The sequence below is a fragment of the Rhineura floridana genome, chromosome 7 (genome assembly GCF_030035675.1).
Source record: "Rhineura floridana isolate rRhiFlo1 chromosome 7, rRhiFlo1.hap2, whole genome shotgun sequence".
In the NCBI taxonomy this organism is placed as follows: domain Eukaryota; kingdom Metazoa; phylum Chordata; class Lepidosauria; order Squamata; family Rhineuridae; genus Rhineura; species Rhineura floridana.
Genome location: NC_084486.1, coordinates 132,710,823 through 132,731,094, shown reverse-complemented (window position 1 = coordinate 132,731,094; position 20,272 = coordinate 132,710,823). Strand labels below are relative to the sequence as shown.

The following is a 20,272-nucleotide window of genomic DNA, read 5'->3' as shown; positions in this document are numbered from 1 at the left end:
CTGCAGGATTTTAGATAGCAGTCTCTTTCAGCCCTACCTGGAGATTGAACCTGGGGGACCTTCTGCGGACAAAGCAGATGCTTTTCCACTGAGCGATGGCCCATCCCCTTAATTCCTTTTGCATTACTGTGAGATTAGATCATGGAATCATAGAATAGTAGAGTTGGAAGGGGCCTATAAGGCCATCGAGTCCAAACCCCTGCTCAATGCAGGGATCCAAATCAAAGCATTCCCGACAGATGGCTGTCCAGCTGCCTCTTGAATGTCTCCAGTGTCGGAGAGCCCACTACATCTCTAGGTAATTGGTTCCATTGTTGTATAGCTCTAACAGCTAGGAAGCTTTTTCTGATGTCCAGTCGAAATCTGGCTTCCTGCAATTTGAGCCCATTATTCCGTGTCCTGCACTCTGGGACAATCGAGAAGAGATCCTGGCCCTCCTCTATGTGACAACCTTTCATGTACTTGAAGAGTGCTATCATATCTCCCCTCAGTCTTCTCTTCTCCAGGCTAAACATGCCCAGTTCTTTCAGTCTCTCATAGGGCTTTGTTTCCAGTTCCCTGATCATCTTTGTTGCCCTCCTCTGAACCTGTTCCAGTTTGTCAGCATCCTTCTTGAAGTGCAGAGACCAGAACTGGACACAGTATTCAAGATGAGGCCTAACCAGTGCTGAATAGAGGGGGACAAGTACTTCACGTGATTTGGAAACTATACTTCTGTTAATGCAGCCTAATACAGCATTTGCCTTTCTTGCAGCCACATCACACTGTTGGCTCATATTCAGCTTGTGATCAATGACAATTCCAAGATCCTTCTCACATGTCGCACTGCTGAGCCAAATATCTCCCATCTTATAGCTGTGCATTTGGTTTCTTTTTCCTAAGTGTAGAACTTTGCATTTATCCCTGTTGAATTTCATTCTGTTGTTTTCAGCTCAATGCTCCAGCCTATCAAGGTCCCTTTGAATTTTCCTTCTGTCTTCCACAGTATTAGCTATGCCCCCCAACTTTGTATCATCTGCAAATTTAATAAGCATGCTTTGTACCTGCTCATCCAAGTCGTTAATAAAAATGTTAAAGAGCACTGGGCCCAGGACTGAGCCCTGTGGTACCCCACTTGTTACATCCGCCCAGTTTGAGAAGGAACCATTGATAAGCACTCTTTGAGTACGATTATAGAGCCAACTGTGGATCCACCTGATAGTTGTTCCATCCAGCCCACATTTAGCTAGCTTGCTAATCAGAATATCATGGGGCACTTTGTCAAAAGCTTTGCTGAAGTCGAGATATATTATGTCCACAGCATTCCCACAGATTAGATTGGGTTGGGTGGTATTGGGAATCAGAGGTTATAACCTGAATCATCAGAGAGTTGTGATTTTACAGGAGCTAGACATTTGTTTTTGGTATGTGAGGAACCACTCTAAAAGCACTGTTTGCAGTTTGAGAAACTGGAGATAATGTGAGCCACAGGGAAGTCTCTTCTGAGGATGGCACCTGTCTGTCACAGGACAACAAAGGGCTGATTTGTATAACATTTTAAAATGCATTCCTATGAACATGAGTTGTGGATTTATGTGCGTTTAGATCTGGTCTTCTAGGTTGTTCAACATCAGTTAAAGTTGTAAAAGCTGTTAAAGTTGACCCCGACAAGATTAGCTTGTGTAAATTCAGGGATGACATTTCAGATCAAAGTGGGGTTGGAAAGAGAAAGGCAAGATTTGCAGCAAGATTCACATGCCTGTTGTTGGATTCATTCAATAGCAACTTGCCACAGAAATAGTGTATTGGAAGAACATTTGTTGTGACTACCTGTTAAATATATAATGAAACCCACACAAGAGACTGCCTCATACTGAGTCAGGCCACTGATCAATCCAGCTCAGTGTTTTTACACTGATTGGCAGAAGCTCTCCAGGACTTCAGGCAGGAGCCCTTCCCAGTCTTACTTCGAGATGCCAGGGATTGAACCTGAGGCCATTTGCATACAAGGCATGTGCTCTACCACGAAGCGATGGCCCTTCTCCAAGCAATAAACAAACTATAAGGAAAGGGGTTTACGCTTTGGCAAGCACAGGTGGAACACAGGCCCATTTCATTGTTTACGAGAGTGTAGAACAAGTGAGCTGGCCAAGGCACATTTGTTCCTGAGTAATAATCACATGTGATCTTAAGCACAGTTGTGCCCTTTGGGAGGATAATTGCTCCACCTGCCTGAACTAAATGGTGCCGCCATTTGGACAGCAACATACTGAAAATACCCACTGGAATTTGTCTGAATCTGCATCCCAGTGTATGTGTGTTTGTTTCTTCTCTGGCTTTGCTATATGAAGTATATACAACACTGATGTGATATATAAGCCATAACATCTTAAATAAATATATAGCAATACATTATATAAGCTGTTATGAACCACACTCTTCTGTTCAAAGCCTGCTTTTAGACTGACATTGACCACTAATACGGAATTGTTAATTGAGAAGTTGTCAAAGCCAGGGTTGGATATCAGACCCATCTCTCTGGGTGGGAGATGAACAAGGGTTAGACTTTTATCCCAGGGAAAGAGAAACCATTTTCAATGAAACTGAACTGCCTGGCAAGAAGCAGCTTTAAGGAGCTGCAGGCATGTGCTGTACCTTTTGGAGGGTTATTGTTGCTTTAAGATTAGCACAGTCGGTCCATTTGCTGCCTTGCTTCCCATATGCTCTACCTGTATCACTGTAAATAAATAGATTCCACCAAAAATATCACAGATTCTCAGTACTTTTTTCTCCCAAGGAAACTGACCCTTTAAACACCCCTGGCACTTCCTTCCCCTTAGTAGATGTTATGTCCTATAGTATATAATAGAATTGTATACACTATACAGAGCAAAGTTACTACACAATGTATGGCAAGCTATGCTGTCGTACAATACACATCTGCATTACATTTATTGAGAAACAGTAATACAGGTCTGCACACATACATGGGTATTTGGAATAAATGACTCATGAAAGTCAGATGGTACTGCAGAGTACAAGCAAGGCCAAGTTTTATCTTTGAAGTATGTGCATGTAAAAGATACCCAGAGAAAATGACCCTATTGATCCATGCATGCATATATTCATCACACTACATGTAACTTTTCTGTTTATCTAATCTACTGTACTTTTTATAGATCTGTGTATGTAACTGACATATACACTTCAGTATATTTGCAAAGAAAGTTGTGTTAGATACACAATGTTCACAGGATCCGATGTGTACTGCTCCCCTAGAATGATAGAAATTACAGAATGATCTCTTGATCTCTCCATTGCTACCTAGTGGTGGGGAATCTTTGGCCCACCAGATGCTGGACTTGAGTTCACATCAGCTTTAGCCAGCATGGCCAGTGGTCAGGGATGATGGGAGTTGTTCAGAAATAACCAGAGGGCTATAGATTCCCCATGCCTGATCTAGGCTAGCAAACCTTACCTGAATGGAAAAAAGAGGACATATATTTAGAGATTTTATTTACAATTAGGCAGTATATAATTTTGTTATATAAATAAGACATGGAACAATAACATTAATGCTTATTATCATTTTATGTATTTACTTGCAAGGCTTTTCATGTTTGTTTTCAGGGGCATCCTGAAGACACTGAGGTTGACATCACTCCCTTAATTCTGCACTAATTTGATGCTAAAATTAGGATCCCCTTTCCAACATCTTTCCTTTCATGAAAGGGCTGTAGCTCAGTGACTTGTATGCAAAAAGTCCCAGGTTCAGTCCCTGTCATCTTCAAGTAGGTTTGGGAGAGTCTCCCATCTAAGACCCTGGAGAGGCACTGCTGATATGTACAGACCGCCAGGGATGGGGACCCTTTGACCGATATTGCTGAACTACAGCTCCCATCAGCCCCAGCAAGCATGGCCAAGGGTGATGGGAGTTGTAGTTCAGCAACATCTGCAGGGCCAAAGGGTTTCCACATCTGGTACAGAAAATATCAAAATAGATAGGCCAATCCCCCAAGATTCCCTCCCAGGCCTTTCGCTGCCTACTGTCGATCCTTCCCACTGATGTGGATATGTTCTTTTATATATGTTGAAGGAGGAATGATCTATAAAGGGGGGGAAGGGGGGTTCCCTCCATCAAGCTATCCTTGGATGAAACATGGCAGCCTTGTAAATGGATGCTGATTACAATGGAGGAGGATGCAAAGCTTAAGAAATTTTTCTACAAAAGGGAACAAACTGTTTACACAGCTTTTTGAAAAGTGTGATACATTGCTCCAGTTCCAGCACTAAACAGCTAAACATTCTTACAGGCCTTTGAAGTTCCCTGGCTGAGGTAACAGGGTTGGACTCCAATTCAGGTGTTGCTTGTGGGTATAACTAATCACTTTTTAAAAAAAACATCCATTCCCCCCTTGTGGGAGGGGAAAAAGCCCTCGATCCCTTGTTCATTGGTTCTCCCTTGAGAGTTGGATGATTGGCTCCCGGCCAGTTCTGTACAATGTCCACACTAACTATTTCAATTCCCAGACTCTTTTTAACAAGTTTCTAAATAAATAAACTGATTGTCTGTCTGTGTTTTAAAATTATTTCACCCCTTTCATAAAAAGAAAGAAAGAAAAAGCGAGGGGGTCTTATTACACTAGTGTGGCTGGCTTTTTCTTTCAGTCTGTTTCTAAACAAACAGAACCACAGCAGATCTATGTTCGAGAAGCCCAACTTGCAACTGCAGAGGCTCGAAAGTGAAGAGAGGGATGGGCTGAGTGTCTCACATGCACACCCTTGCTGGGCTTCAATATCTAATCAGAAGGAACAACAGAGACAGGTTCAGAAAGCCAGTTAAATATTAATCATTTTTAAAAAGAGGTCTGTGTGCCTGCCGTCTCTTTAGCACAACTCTGCAGATAATTCGGCCATGCTAGCTGGCTGGCTGAATACAAGGCTGGCCCGTGGAGAGCGTTTGTTCCTATTGCCATAAATGGCTGTTTGTGTCCATATTTATCCTTGTTATTTTAAATCTAGGAGTTGTCGATTTGAATTGGGAATGCTGAGGTTGTTACCAAGGTCATTACAGCTCAGGAGAGTTTTTGTTTCTTTAAAACCCATCCTTTCCAAAAGATTTCATTGGTACAGTAAGGACTGCAACAATTCCTTCATGGGTAGGGAACCTCAAGTTCCAGGGGCCAAATGTGGCCCTCTAGGCCTCTCTAGATAGCCCTCAGGACTCTTCCTGAGCCATGCCCTTTCTCGGGCCATACACCCCATCTAAGGTTGCCAGGTTCAGGGCCTGAGACTGATCCTGTATCTTTAGAAGAAGAGAAAGTCAGCCAAGTGCAGGTGTTCTTGCAACCCTGTAATGGGAAAAACCACAAGGTGGAATTCTCCCTTCCCCCTGCACAACTTTTAAAGATACAGAAGACCTTTTGGTTGCCAGGCCTGGCCTCCAAGAGGACTTCTGTATCTTTAAAAGTTGTGCAGGGGGAAGGGAGAATTCCACCTTGTGGTTTTTCCCATTGCACCATTGTAAGAACACCTGCACTTGGCTGACTTTCTCTTCTCCTAAAGATACAGGATCAGTCTCAGGCCCTGAACCTGGCAACCCTAGGGTATGCCTTTTCTAAGATGTTACCTTCCAACTTAAGGAACTGCATGGTAATTTCAGATGAGGCATATGTGAAAGAAGGGGGAATACTCTCTCTCTCTCTCTCTCCCCCCCCCTCCTGCCTTCTGTGATGCATGCATCAAAACAGGCACCATCTTCAAAAATGGCAGGCGAGGTAACCTTTAAAAGAGGCATTCCCTCATCTAAAACTGTAAACATTCAGAAGAATAGTTGTGTGTATGTGTTATGTTTATGCTGCCAGGGAAGGGAAGGGCCAGTGGCAGCTCATGCCCATTAGACTGGTAGGGCAGAAGTCCAGGAGTCCAAACAGTAATTGGAGCCAGAGCCAATGGCAAGCAAAGCCAATGAATTCTAGTTTTTCCCCTATTGAGTTCTGTAAAGGCAACACTGAGACTAAGGAGGAAGAGGCTGATAGGGCAGTGCCACCTCCTGAACTGGCTGTAAGTTGGAAGGCAGGCAGGCAGGCGGGGGCTGGCTAAGGACAGAGTGAGGTCGGTGGGGCAGTGCCCCATTTGCCCTAAAGAAGCAACCTCTGGGGAGGGCACCAGCAGCAGTGGGCAAATATTCTGCTTCCCATTTCCTGCGAATCTCAAGGCCCAGCGTGCCCCTTAGCACTCAAGACAGCTGAAGGGAGAGAGGGTACTTTTTGTGGATCTCAACTGACCATGCCAACAGCAGCAGTGGAATTCTCTTCCTCCCTCCATAAAAACCAATTTTGTGAGCAAGCTAATTGGCTTGAAATCTTGGCTGCAGAATGACCGTGAATGTTCGCTATGGCCGAATTTTTAAGTAGCTGATTAGTCAAATAAGTTTTCATCAGTCAATTATTCAATTAAATCTGCGTCAATTTGTAGATGACTAAAACAATTGTTTCGAAGCAACACCCCCCTAAAAAACTTTGTTGTTAGATGGTGTAGTGCATATATATGTTGCACTGGGTGCCATCTTGGAAGTATTCCCTCCTCTGTAGCAATATGTTGCCTGCCACCAGCAATGTTTAGAAATACATAAGTTACAAAATAATTAACAATTATTTCTTCATTAACTGGGGGTGCCTGTTTAGTCAATTAAAACATTTTTTTAAAAAATAGATTGGCTGCATAGATTAATCAATTAAGTGTTTCAGCCCTACAAAAAATAAATGACTTTCTTTCTTCAGAATGAGTCATTTTATTCATATGCAAATTAAATAAATTTATTAAAACACAATTTATTTAGATTTCTTAATTGTGTGAGACCTCAAGATAACACTAGCTCCTATGCAAGCCCTATTCACTGAAATGTCACATGTGCAATCCTATGCACATTAACTTCGAAGTAAGTCTCTCTGTCTTCAGTGATCCTGACTCTCCCGTCAATGTATGTAGGATTGCAGCACTAATCTGCAAAACAACCAGCACTTCAAACATACTTTGACTCATTATCAATGTCATCACTATTATAATTATTGCAATAACTCCACAAGATAACTGTCCAACTCATTGTCCTTTATAATCAACAAGCTTATGAATTTTCATTTCCAGGCACATCTTGTAAAGGCTTTGTATATATTTCCTTTTGGGACAAGAACTGAAAGGTCAGAGAAGGGAGCAGTCATGTTGGAAGACTGGCTCTGTTGTAGTAACAAACTGTTCTTGTCCTCAATTATGTTTCTGGTTGGTACATTTCTGATGTGAAAGAAGTTACATTTGATATGCTGTGATTCTGTGCAAATGCAGGCTGTGATGTTGGTTGCAGAATTGTTTCATGAGAAACGTGCTTTTCCATTTCTTTTATTTTCTTTTTTTTAAAGCAAGGCTGCATAGAGATGCATAATGGACATTGCATACTGAAATCTCAGTAATAAGATGGGTTGCTGAACAATATGTTCAGTGGTCACAAGACAAAGCTCTGAACACAAACTAGACATGATTCACTCCTATAAAGCAAGTGACGTGGGATCTAATGCACAGTCATGGTGGTGAAGGATCCCTCCTGGAGCTGCTTCCCCACGTCTATTTTATTTACTATTATTTTATTTCATTGATTACATTTATATCCCACCTTACCTCCAAGGAACTCAAGGTGGCATATATGGTTCTTCCCCTCCTCATCTCATTATTACAACAACCCTGTGAGGTAGGTTAGGCTGAGAGGCAGTGACTGGGCCAAGGTCATCCAGTAAGCTTCGTGGCTGAGTGGGGATTTGAACCCTGGTCTCCCAGGTCCTAGCCCAACACTCTAACCACTATGCCACACTGATTTCTCCTGGTAGGGGCTATTTCTGATATTTCCTACTGAAAGAAAAACAGCAGGAGAGAGGCAGTGAGTGTTGGAGAGGAGAGAAAGTGCTGAAAAGGGAAATCTTCAGCATTCCCCTCCTACCCGATATTACTTCATGTTAAATCTAGGACATATCACTAGCACAACCAAAGTAAATTATGCAAAATAGTAAATATTGCATAGTAAATGGCTTAATTTATTTTTTTATTTAAATTTTTTTTTCTTTTTTTCTTTTTTTTTTGCAAAGGAGTTGTTTGTGCTGGCTTACAAATACAGAGGGATATCCAGTGTTGATCATCCTCAGAGAAGTCTATTGAGAATGATGAAGGATGCAATTCTAATCCCACTTACCTGAGAGTAAACTGCATTCAGTAGGACTTGCTTCTGAGTAGGATTGTGCTGTTAGTTAGATATTACCCATAAAAGTAACAGAGATCCAAACACTGAAACAGAAATAATCAAACTAAAAACAACAATAAAAACAAGAACATCTCTCTCTCTCTCACACACACGCACACACGCACACGCACACACACACACGCACACACGCACACGCACACGCACACACACACACGCACACGCACACACATCCATATCCTACTCTTGGATGGTCTGGCACACTGTCTGAGGTGCTCCACATATTTTAACTGTCAGATGGGAAGGATCTTATTAACAGCAGCTGTTGAATTTGCTTAGGGCAGCAAAAGAAACTGCCCTCCAGTGGGGACAATACTGGGTTTAAGAACTTCTTTCCCTGATGCTGCTTTGATTGCCATAATTAACTAGCTGCGCATTTCACCTTACCCCAAACCAGAAGGCAGGTCCTCCACTTCGCATCACACAAACCAAACCCATTACAGTCCTATTCAATCCTAATTTTTTGGGAAGGGGGTATTCTTTCCACTGAAATGGTTTTTGAAGCCTTAGTATAAATTCTAAACCTTCCCAATGACTGGAAAGCCATGACAAATCATATTTATGATGGAAATAAAACCAACCTTTCATTTTATAGCTTCATAAGATAGTCTTGCATCCCACAAAACATCATATCACTGTGATGCTGAATGCCAATTTTTGATTGTAATTGGTTGTAAAGCAAAAAAAAGAGATTTTTTGCAAAGTGCTTGTTTTGGGTGAATGAGTCTCCAATTATGCATAACATTTCAAAATATTTAGTTTTTCCGCTTTAATTGCAGAGAAGTTGACAGGAGTGGGGAACATTAGAATATCTGGTCATTTTGTCTACTATTGATTGCTACTTTGCTAATGTGCCGAGCATTAAACATAAAACAGTAGAATAAAAAGTCACTGAACATTCTTTTTTGTTTATAAACCATAAACCTAATCCATGGAGTGCAATAATTTATAGGCATATGTTCTAGTTTTAGTACAAAAATATTTGGTACAAGATGATGGAAAATGTAAAGCAAATAAATATATAGCATACTTCAGGGCTGTGGGCAATCCATGCCTGCCAACAGTTCAAATTCTTTTTCAAAGAAACACAAATCCTGTGACCAGAATGAATTATTCAAATGAAGCATAATCATTACATGCATTTATTTAATTTGAATAGTTTATTCAGCTTCTAAAACTGAGATTTCCAAAGATTTTTGGAATTTGGCCATGGGACAGGAGAATGGAGGAGAACGGAATTGAGGGAGGGCATAGATGAATTTATATGAAACTTCCTCCCACTGAATCAGACCACTGGCCATCTAGCCCAGCGTTCCCCAAATGAAGTCCTCCGGATGTTTTGGACTACAGCTCCCATAATTCCTGACCATTGGCCATCCTGGCTGGGGCTGATAGGCTTTGGTCTGACAACATCTGGATGTCTCCAGATTGGGGAAGTCTGATAGGTAACAACTTTCAGAAGGATAACTTTAGTAGTCTGTTGCAACGAAAACAGGAAGAGTAATGTGGCACCTTATGGCAGGTTATCATGACTGGTAGGCACTAGAGACAGCCTTTTCAGTGATGAGTCCTCGTTTGTGGAAATTCTTTACCAAGGGATATACTGCTGGCCCTGTTAGTTCTGGCTTTCAAACAGACTCTGAAGAACCAACTGTTTCAAATTGGGATTTGCTGAGATGCTCTTACACATGTGGACTGGCCTTGAATTATTAGTGGTTATTTTCTGTTGGCTTTTTAAAAAGTGAGTTTTTTAATGGTTTGATTAATCTTGGGGATGGCTTGGCTGGACTTGTTCACTATTCTAAACTATGGTATTTTACTAACGTGTTTTATCATTTTACTAGCAGCCTCATACCTGGTAGTCTTCAGGAGTTCTAAGAAACCAAATAATCAGTGCAGTTTTGAAAAGTTCAGTCCACCATATTGATTCAAAATGGCATTCAATTGAAACCTTGATCTCAGGAACCATGATGCAAAATTTGGTTATGATATCTGAAGAGGTTTTCAAATGCATAGCAATAAAACACACAATGCTTTTACATGTAAGCAGCTTTGGGAGGGTTTTTTGCCCTGAAATGGCCCAAACATATTCTAAATCAACCAACTATTCAATGTATTAAACTATTAAAGAGACAGAAACCTCATCCTTTCTCCTTTTTCCTTACTACTATTATTAAAATTGTTGCTGCTGTGGTTAAAATATTTATAACCTGTCATTCATCAAATACAGATACCAAGGCGGGGTACAGAATAGAAAATAAAAAGAAGCATCCCAATAATAAAATAAACAGCAATACACACTAAAATATACCACCAAGCAAATAAAGCAGCTATAAACAACAGAGAGGTTAATCATTCATCAACTTACAAAACTCTAAATGCCTAGGCAAATAAATGTTAACTGGGCACCAAAATGATAGTGTTGTCACCAGTTGTACCTATAAAGGGAGGGCCTCTTGTCTTTCTCTATCTTTCTCTTAAAAAAACCAACACAGCCCCCATCCCCCCCCAAAAAATCAGTATGGTGATGGTATTACTGTTACAATAAGTCCTTACCAGCTAGTTGAAGACCAATATCCTAGATTACTATATTTACTATTACATTTTATCTTTACAACAACCCTGTGAGGTAGATTAGGCTGAGAGACGATGACTGCCTTAAAGTCACCCAGTGAGCTTCATGGTCGAATGGGGGATTTGAACCCTGGTTTCTCACGTTCAAGTCCAACATTAAGCATTACACCGTGCTGGCTCCTCGACGGCTATTAAAGTAAATCAGCAAAGCTAAGACATCCTCTTTGTCTTCCTGCATTGCATGTGCTTAGTCTGATTCCTTGGCAGCTTCTTCGATGCCAAAATCTCAAGAAGAGTTTTGCAAAGAGAAATGTAGTTCTAGCCACCTTTTCAGCCATCCCCCCCCCTTTGCTCCTTTGGCTACAAAGAGATGAAAACCACCAAAATGATGGCTTAATTCATCAAAAAGATACAATTAAAGGGAAATGGTAGAAAGTGACCACATCAAGGTGGAACTGCAAGGAGCTTTTGAGTGGAAAGAAGAAAGTTAATCATTTGGGAAAGAATACAATTAAAATTTAAAATGATTACATTAAAAATGCACCCTGAAAGCACTGCAGGTGCCCAGGGCATTTTTTATTAGAAGTGTTGCAGAGATTCTGTTTTTTCCTTGTAGATTAATTTTCCTCTTTATTGAATGCATACCCTTCCAATCACATTCTGTTTCCTGCCTTTTATGTCTCTTCTTCGCCCGTTCAAACTTGCTAACCTAATTGCATGCAGTGAAGTGTTAGGATGCCCCAGCACCATTTTGCAGGATAGGGTACATTTCCTGGATGTACCTGATACCTTAAGCCATAACTAACTTGTTTTTATTTCAAACATTGCTCTGCTTCCAAAAATGAGGGACAAAGAGCATTGATCAAAACCAACTAGGCATAATGGGAACTGACATTATGCAAGTTTCCCTGCTGAGATTTGCCAACCACAACTGCGATGGCCAAACCCCTGCTAATTCTGGGCCTGGCCACTTTGGAGCAACAACCGCCAACCCTATCAAAAACTGAAGTGGTGAAATGATCAGCTAAAGTGGGGATGGCAACCTTTTGTTTTCTTGGGGGCCTCCCTTTCCTCTTCTAAGTGGTGCTCTGGGGACTGGAAATATTTTTTCCCCCCGCACACTAAACTCGTTGTGAATGGTCAGGTTTCATACACAGTTTGGTGCCATCCAGCAGTAAGGGCTTAAATATTATGGAGCATATGCATAGACATTATGGAGCGTGCATGACATTGCGTGGGCTAGAAGTAAAAGGGAGTGGAGCATCCAATATTAATCTATGCACACATCCATCGCTATCCTCCCTTCAGTCAAGCAAGAAGCATTATCAGGGTTCAAGCAAAAACACTCAAGGAGGGTGCACAGCAAGGCTGATGAGAGGCATGGCTTGGGGAAAAGGGGTGGTGCCTGCGGAAAGGCCTGAAGGCTAAACAGAAATGTCTGGAGGGCTGCATTCGAATTCCAGGCCTATCCCTGATATATATCCACACCACTACCATTTTTCTAGTATAAGCAGCCTCTAGAGCTGGCCCTAAAGTTAGGCAGAGTGAGGCAGCTGATTTTTATTTTATTTTAGTTATAACATAAATACATATAAACAGTTAACAGAGAGTCTTGTAGGCCTTTCAAATGACAGGGTGAGCAGGCATGGAGCATGTGCCTGAATATGGGTGTCATGAAAGGGCAGCAAACTTTTTATTTATTTTTTTATTGTATTTTTTTTACCTGCCAAGGAAGGGGAGAGGTGCTTGTGAGATTTTTTGCCTCAGGTGCCAAAATAACATAACTAGCCATGAGTACTGTGCACCTTGGCTTAATGGTGGGTGGGTGTGAGTGCCATTTGCTGCTTCGCTTTAGGCTGCAAAATGCCTTTGGCTGGTCCTGGCAGCCTCTGAAAGTGGTATATGGAAGTATTAAAACAGGAAAACATTAATTAAAAAGTCATACCGTGAAAAAAGGTCATTAATGGGATGGAGAAGGAAGAAGAAGAGCTTCTGTAAAAGCCAAGTAAGTCGTAACCACCATACATTTAAAGCACACGACTTAAAAAAAATCCTGGGAACTGTAGTTTGTTAAGGGTGCTAGGATTTGTAGCTCTATGAGAGGTAAACTACAGTTCCCAGGATTCTTTACTGGGGGATGTGCTTTACATATATGGTGTGTACGTGAGTGTAAAGCTAAAATATTAGGTTGAATTTAGACTGCTTGTGGGCAGAACTCTATCCACAGGACTCGTTCACTAGAAGAACTGGAGGAGGTTTTCCCCCTCCTCCTTCCTTGTATTATTATTCTTAGTTGTTGTAGCAGTAGTAGTAGTAGCATTTATTTCATTTATCAATCGTGTCCTATAAAGCATCTCAAAGTGATTTCGCAATATAGTGAAAGCCACATGCAAAACAATTGCATGTATAAAAACACTTGAAACAATTGCATATATAAAAACAATTAAAACAAATATATATATATATATGAAATGAAAACAATTACATATGTAAAAATAATTGCATATATAAAACAATGTCAAATAAATCCAGATAATTTCACAACCATCCCACCATGCGGTATGTTAGGCTGAGAGAAAATGAGTGGCCTAATGTCATGCAGTGTGCTTCATGGGTGAGTATGGGTTTGAAGTCCCAGGTTGACATGCTTAACCACTATACTACACTGCCATGTTCCAAAGGATAGGGTGCCACAGCAGAAAAGATCCCTGCTTGCCCCACCTCAGACGATAGAAGGATGCACAGAAGGGCCTTTAAAATTATACATGTGCTTCATACAAAATCCATCAGAGATATGAAGAATATTTTAATTTGTTACAACTTGAGAGCACTGTTCTTTTCTTTATGAGTGAACAAAAAATCTTTATTTTGTTTAAAACATTTAAGTAGTTTATCTACACTTTGAGTAAAAATCTTTTAGTGCAGGCATGGAGAACTTGCCATGATACATCAAGCTGCTAGTCTCCATAACCACTGATTACTAAACTGGTTAAGGCAGATCATGGCTATTGTACTGCATGCAATGAACAAAGTAAAACTTAATTGCATAATTAACTAGCAGCTTCATACCTGGCGTTGCTTGGGAAGTCTAAGAAACCAAAAAAACAGTGCACTTTTGAAAACAGTGGTTAAAATCAGGACAGTGTTGAAAGGTCCAGTCCACCATCTTGATTCAAAATGGTGTCCAACTGTATCCAAGCATGGATGAGAACCTGCTCTTAGATCTCAGGAACCATCATGCAAAATTTGGTTACAGTATCTTCAGAGTGTCCATATGCATAGCAAACAAACAACTTTCCAAAATATATAGCAGATATTGGCATAAAAAGTTTGGGTTTCACCACAATATGCAATTATTAGGGCTATTCCCTTTTTTTTTTAATCAGGATATCTCTGTGTTGAACCCTATAATTCTTCAGTCACTGGCTGCCCTTGTGTTTCTAAGACTTTTCTCAGCAACCCTGGGGATTGGGGTCCTGAAAAACTTGAGATTCCAAATTCTGCTGCAGTTTCCTAAAGACAAGCAAAATGCATACAAACTTGACTTTAGCAGATACATGGATATATACATATGAAGCTGCTTTATCCTGTGAGAACATTGGTCCATTTAGCCCATTATTATCTACTTCAGCCTTCCCCAATTTAGTGCGCCTCCAGATGCTTTGGACTACAACTCCCACCAGCCCCAGCTAGCATGGCTAGTGGTAAGGGATGATGGGAGTTGTAGTCTAACATCATCTGAAAGGTACCAGGTTGGGGGAAGACTTGTCTACTCTGGCTGTCAGTGGCTCTTCAAAGTCTCCACTAGAGTTTTTCCCCCAGTTTGCTACCAGAGATCCTTCAGTGGAGATGTCAAGGACTGGTCCTGGGACTTTCTACATGGGAAAAAAACCAAGCTGCTGGCTCTCCCAAACAACTGTGAGCATTTGCCCCCGTGTAGCTGATGTGGAAAAGCTCTATATTTTCCTGATGAAACGTGCTTAATGCATGTATGCCAGAATATAGGTTATTCGTAGTTGAGCTGGAGATAGCTGTTCTGGAAGGAAGAACAATATATGGGAATAAGCAAAACAGCACTTTTTTGTGATGCTGTTGGCTTTTTTGTTGTTGTTAAAGATCAGTCTTTGAATTACTGCCTCTTGAGACTCAGGCTGAACACAGATTTTTGTTGCTCCCACTAAAGCCTTTGTCAAATCAGACTGCCACATCTTTTCCTACATCTCTGTCACAGGACTGAGTGACAGATCTCTTACTCTAATTTTCTCTTCCTGACCCTAAGGATGCTCTCTGAATCTTTCCACTTCATTGCCAAAGGTTGATAGCATTATTCATTCCTCTTTGGGATGGGGGTGGGGGCTTGTCATATAGATTGACACAGGTCAGTGGTGATGGTTGGCACATTAACTTACAACATCAGTGGTGAGACTTTAATTATACACTCAGCTTTTGGGGTGTCCCCACAAGTACAGACTTTCACTGAACCTCTAAAGCTTAGTAGGTAGATCTTGTAGGATGACATTTCCCAGAAGATGTTGTTTGGATGGACCAGTTTCCAACATAATTGAATAAATGAAAAGCCTGAACGATGGGCGATGGATTAGGATGATATGACTCTGGCTAATGAACCAGAAGAAAGAGGACATTGTTTTAAATGTGATGAAATCAAGAAAAGTTTGTTTGGCATGCTAGATTTGGATGTGTTATACTGGTCTTGTGAATGCTCCAAAATGTTCTCTGTAGAGTTACCATACTTAGTATTCAACTAACTCATCCTATCAGTGCATCTATACAAATAAAGGACAGGTCTACAAATCCCACCCCACCAAAAAAGGCAGCCAATAGCGGAAACCCTATACATTAAGTGCCAAAAGCCTAGGTAAAGTGGAAAGTATTGCCTGGGGTCTAAAAATAGATAAAGATGGCACCAGGTATGTCTCCCTGAGGAGAGCATTGCACAGGCAGAGGGCCACCCGTTTATTTATTTTAATAAATAAAAATAAGCATGGTGAGGGGCCTGAAGACCAAATCCTATGAGGAAAGACTAATAGAGGTGGGTATGCTTATCTTGAAGTTGAGAAGATATGATTAAGAGACTGTATGATAGCTGTAATGCTGGGGTAGGGGTCCAGTCCATGTTTTATGTGTGCTCCCATTTACCAGGGTCTAAAGAGATTCCAGCCCAAGGTCTTACACAAAGTTCTAGAGACCAGGCCCTTAGGCTGCTGAGGACATAGGTTTCCTCATGTCTAATGTTCGTTTGAGTTTGCTCTAAAGTGTTTTGGTCACCAACCTTTGTGCCAAGAATATACCTTATGATGGCGATGAGAGACTTGTGAACTCAATGTTGAGAACACCACAGGCTTCTGGACATTGGCTGAAGCCTACTTCACATATAAAAAGCCTCTTCATGTCTGCTGATAAGATCATAAATGCACTAGTGTTCTTACTTCATCTTCCTCTTTTGTGTAAAACTGAGAGTAGAAAACTAGACCTGTTAATAGCTATCTTCCGGTAGCTGAAGAACTGTCACATAGATCATAAAATAGTAGAGTTGGAAGGGGCCTATAAGGCCATCGAGTCCAACGCCTGCTCAATTCAGGAATCCAAATTAAAGCATACCCGACAGGTGCCTGTCCGGCTGTCTCTTGAATGCCTGCAGTGCTGGAGAGCCCACCACCTCCCTAGGTCATTGGTTCCATCGCCATACTACTCTTAACAGGAAGTTTTTCCTGATGTTCAGTTGAAATCTGGCTTCCTGCAGATTGATCCCATTATTCCGTGTCCTGCACTATGGGACGATTGAGAAGAGATCCTGGCCCTCTTCTGTGTGGCAACCTTTTAAGTATTTGAAGAGTGGTATCCTATCTCCCCTCAGATGGTGAAGGAAGTTGTTTTCTGTGGCTTCAGAGGCTAGAATCTAACCCACTGGGTTAACATTACAAAAAAAAAGAATAAAGAATAAACAGACTGTTTGATAGTGGAACAGAGAAGGTGGTGGTATCTCTTTTTTTTTTAAGGAGAGGCTGAAGGATCACCTATGGTAGTAGCAGTTGTGGATATTTTTTTTTGCATTGATATGATTACCTTTGAAGTCCCTTCTAACTCTATAATTCTGTGGACACACCATACATTTAAAGTGCCGTAATACCAGTTGAAACAGTCATGGCTTCCCCCAAAGAATCCTGGAAACTGGTGTTTGTTAAGTGTGCTGAGACTTGGTAGGAGATCCCTTTTCCTCTTACAGATGAACAATTCTCAGAGTGGTTTAACAATCAATCCTCTTCCCAGGGAAGTCTGATATTGTTGGACTCCAACTTCCATCAGCCCTAGGCAGCATAGCCAATGGGAATGATAGAAGCTGTAGGTCAACATAATGGGTGGGGGCTACAGGTCCCCAATCACTGTCTTAAACAAGCATTCCCTCTGTCAAATGTTGGAAGCTGTGTTCTAGCTCTACATCCAGTGCACTACCACTCGTGTAGGATGCAGTACACACCATGTTAGCCACAATCCATATCTACCCTGTTGTTTCTTATGAAATACTGATTTTTGATGCATTTTCCCCAAATCAGCATCAATCCAAATTAAGAAAAAGAGCTGCCTAGCTGTGTTGCAAGTTAGTAACGCGTACACAGCCTTAGGGAATTCATCCAGTGTTTTTCCTCTTCTTAAAAACGGGGTAGATTTTATTGTTTTTTGACTGTGTTGCATGTTTTAATGAAAAATATTTTGAACATCAGCCATCAGAAGAAGGGTACTTTACAAACAGAGTTACTACTTCTGCTAAGGTGTCCTGCTGTGATCTCTGCTTTTTCCTTGTCCCCCTCTGTCCTCACATATCTGGCTGCAGTGAGGAACTCAACTTGTGATCTCAGACTACTAAACAAGCAGTGCATCTATGCTGAAAAAAGCCTTTTGACCTTTGCCCTGCCAGTGGCTTGTCGTTTGAGATTTCAGTTGCAAAGTGTGTGCTCGTCTAATGCTTTCTCTTATAAACATAAATTAATTTATGAGGTCTCTCCTTGTTTGCTAATGACACTTGTTCAAGAGTGGCTTACATTACCAATCATTAGAAGGAGGCCATTAGTTTCCTCTCTGTTAATATTACATAAGAAGATAAATCTTTGACCACTTCCCCAACTGAAGGCAGACTCGGATTTAGATTTGTGGAAGACCTTGTCATTTTGCCAGTTTGGGGCCCTCAGTTACTGTGCCCCGCCTACATGCTGGAGCAGAGTGTGAATGTGACCAAAATGCACACATAAATTAAAATTTTGAATTCTTACAATTTGGTAGGCCAGCGAAACATTTGGGCAGCTAAACCTCAGTGGGAGGTAATGGTTGGAAGACAGTTGGCAATATGTTGAACTGTTGAGCGTGAGCGTGTGTATGTGTAGAACGGCAGTTGGCAGTTTGGAAGAGGATCAGATTGAGAGAGAGAGAAAGGAGGAGTGAGAGAGTGCTGAGTGCTGCCTGAAAGCACCTTGAGAGTGCAAGATCTCTCTCTGAGGATCAGATGCGAAGCAGTACATCTGCTGCCTTGTAGGAGTCTCTGCTCTTTGCCTCTAGTCACAAGTCTTGTTAGGGAATGATCCAGGGGCTCTTAGCCCTGTTTTTTTGTGTGTGTGTGTACTGAGCTACAGATCTGCCTTTTCACCCCCTTTTAAAAAATGCTGCTGTTGTTGTTACTAGTTTGCTTACAGGGCTGTCCAGCCACTCACCATCTAAATTTGCTCAGAGGTGTAAATCTGCATCTATACGTATAACTTATAAAGTGCTAATTTTTTGCAAACAGGTGTCATGGGCCCGTGGCTGAGTACCAAGTAATGCCCCTGCCTCCGTTGACACTCTGTTTGTATATTTGTAAATAAAGCAAATAGCATAGAATGAAATACAGCAAGTCTTTGCTTTCTCCTCCAAAGTAAACCAAGTCATCTTTATCATATTTGCTGGCTCTACTGTAATTAATTCAGTTAGGGCTCTTGCATCAAAATCTTTATTTAAAAAGGAAAAGGGAAAAAAAGGAAATTTGGGAGTTGAAATATCTGCTCTCCAGATAGCTTTGGAGTTGCTATGTTCTGGACTAAGTGATAGTGTTGTGTCCACTGGAGCTATAAAACTCCTGTCAGTGTTACCCAACCTTTTTCGACCCAATGCCCCTTTGCAAAATCTTTTTGTGCCCAACGCCCCCCTCAGATTAAGTATATGCCAATGCTTCCTATTCTTCCCTTAACTTCTCTTCACTGCCACAAACAGGGCACAATGATACAGAATTACAACAGCCTGGGCAATTAACTCCTTGTCAGGCAGACACAGTAACGACTTCTAGACTTAGTGCTACCAAGCCTGGGAGGAAGGCAGAGGGAGGTACGTGAGTTGCAAGATTTGCAAGCGTCTGCAGCAGCAAGAGACTGCGTACCGCAAAAACTTCCTACTGCAAAGGTGCATGCCGCTCCTGCAGGGTCTTGCCATCTGACTCAGACCCCCTCATATGTTGATAAGTTTACAGCTCTGTAGTTCTAGCCTCCAGCTTACATGTCTTGAGAAGGCGAGACGTTTTGAAAACAGCTGCAAAGCAGATAAATAAACATACTTCTCCTCCTCACCCTACCCTCCAAAACACAGCTTTCTCAGCTTTGAAATGCCTTCTTATCCTGGCTTCTCATTAAATCCTCATAGAAGGAGTGAGGGTATGAGGATATTTAAATTAGGGTGAATCAGAACGTAGGAGAGAAACCTACCTCAAAGAACAGGGCAAAATCAACACTGTAAGGTAATAATAAAACCCCCTCATTTTTTCCACCCTGCCCAAAGAAATCTGTAGGTTACTTACCAGACCGAGCCTACAGTCTCCCTTCTTTTGTCTCTGGGGATATAAGCAAATCATGGGGCCTCTCCCCTACAGCTCAAGAACTCCCGCAGGCAACCCTTGCCTCCATTCCCCCAAACATATCTATAGCCACCATCAATGTTACTGGCAAAATAACCCACTTTACTCTGAAGTAGTATACATGTGACTTCAGGTACAGTTAAGTAAGCCTGGATTGGATTGGCTACATCCTCCTTATGTTTCAGTACTTTAGCTGTGGTAGGTTAGTGTGGGGCAAAGAATGACGCTGTGCTTCTGCCCTTCTTTCTACTCTGTCTGTGGACGGCAAACTTAAATGCTTCAACTTCAGACCGCCAAATGTCAACACCCCCCTAATGAACCCAAACGCCCCCCTAAAGTTTGTAGTGATGCCAATGCCCCCCTGAAAGGCTGTAACGCCCCCCAGGGGAGCGCTACCGCCCACGTTGGGAATCGCTGCTCTAGGTTGAAGATGATTGGCTTCAAAATAAAGGACCTCTGGCTCCCTCACTGACTTCAGCAAAGCACTTGAGTATGTGTACTTATGCAGTGTCAACGGGATTTCAAGA

The 20,272-nt window shown here is 41.6% G+C and overlaps 1 long non-coding RNA gene across 1 annotated transcript; it reads right to left on the bottom strand.

Annotated features, from left to right (window-relative positions):
• Positions 1-2,957: 2,957 nt before the first annotated feature.
• LOC133388540 (uncharacterized) lies at positions 2,958-19,818 on the bottom strand. The gene is made up of 3 exons (XR_009763858.1): positions 19,689-19,818; positions 8,216-8,307; positions 2,958-3,457 (listed from the first exon to the last, which is right to left on the bottom strand). It is a non-coding gene; the product is annotated as an uncharacterized LOC133388540 (long non-coding RNA).
• Positions 19,819-20,272: the final 454 nt, after the last annotated feature.